The following is a 1,595-nucleotide window of genomic DNA, read 5'->3' on the forward strand; positions in this document are numbered from 1 at the left end:
CTGGATGTTTGTGGACTTACAACGCTAGAAATCGGGTTTCGACACCCTTGGTGGGCAGAGCACAGATAGCCCATTGTGTAGTTTTGTGCTTAATTACAAACAAACAAAGAAACCAGTAGCGTGCAGAGGGGGGCGAAAGGTGCCGGGGCCCCGGGCATCCATATCGGGAGGGTATCCAACGCAAAGAGTCGAATCGAATAGTAGAACCCTTTCCGTCCTTCCTCAAGGTCTTAGGTACAAGGCCCCGGGCATCATAGAACCTCTGCACGCCACTGAAATAAACCATTATGTAGAACCAAACGTAAGAAAAAAACTAATATGACTTTTGCAGAATATCGTAATGCGTTTTCTACAATCTTATTTGAATGTATAATCTTTCTAATTTTTCGTTGATTCTTATCCTATGCATTTTAAGCATAACATGTGGTCCATAAATCGTTTAGTTCATTTTGTTCTAGTTGCCTTTGTTCCTTTGTCACTCTATGGTGAAAATACCTGTTCTACCCTGAGTAAACATTGTTGTATTGCTGGACATTTACGACACCCATTGTCTTCCAGTAATATTTCAATTAGAATTACCAGTCACTTGAGTAACGCTAGTCGTTATAGTTAAATCTGACGTTTACCATTAAGTGAGAAATTTTAAATTTGACATTCTTAAATACACATTAGTAAAGTAAATTTTCCAATTCCTGCTCTTAAGTGAGTTGGTTAAAGAGACGACATCTCGAAGAAAGACAATCAGTTAGTCAATTCATAAATCCAGTGAAAGAGACCATCCAGTGCCAAAAAGCATGCATACACACTGTGCTTTTGTCTTTGACATAGATGAACATTGTTTTCATTTTGTGTCACACATTGCATCTATACTGTTTACTTCTTTGCTTAAACTCAGTTGGTCTAGTAGAATTTAATATTGTTTTGTAATTTATCCTGATGATTTCCACATTATAAAGAAAACCCACCTAATACTCTTTGAGAAAAAAATAATAATATTAAAATATAGCTCCTTGAAGTTGTAATGTGCAAATACTACCTATCTAACTCTTCCATAGGCAATGTTTCCGACAAAAATTAATGAATCAGAACAAATTCTTTGTTTGTCTCTCGTGAAATGTGGACATAGGCCAAGTAGCTCAAGTTGCTTGGGGTGTGAATGTTTTCTGAGTCTTTCTTACACAAACTAACAAAATCAATCACAGAGCTGCACAGTTATGAATTATGTCAGTGCTTATGTTAGAATATTTTGTTAGGAATTCCTTATCTTTAAACAAAAATGAAAAAGAAGACTGAAACACAGAAACTTAGAAACAATATAAAATAAAATAAGTAATAATCTTGCATCAGGGTTTATATTAACGTGCAGAAGACCCATACTTGTGCAGTACTAAAATTTATAATAAGAACTCCAATGTCATATAAAGAAACAAGAAGTCAATGCACGACCATGATACTGAAAAGCAAAAGTAGATTTATTTATTGTTTATATGACAAGAAATATATTTTTAATTTTGCATATGCTGATTAGAACTTTAGTTTACATTTTGTGTCAAATACTACAATACTACATGAGCTTACATGGTAAAGGATGGTTA

Source organism: Limulus polyphemus, unplaced genomic scaffold, assembly GCF_000517525.1.
Source record: "Limulus polyphemus unplaced genomic scaffold, Limulus_polyphemus-2.1.2 Scaffold0, whole genome shotgun sequence".
NCBI classification, from domain to species: Eukaryota; Metazoa; Arthropoda; class Merostomata; order Xiphosura; family Limulidae; genus Limulus; species Limulus polyphemus.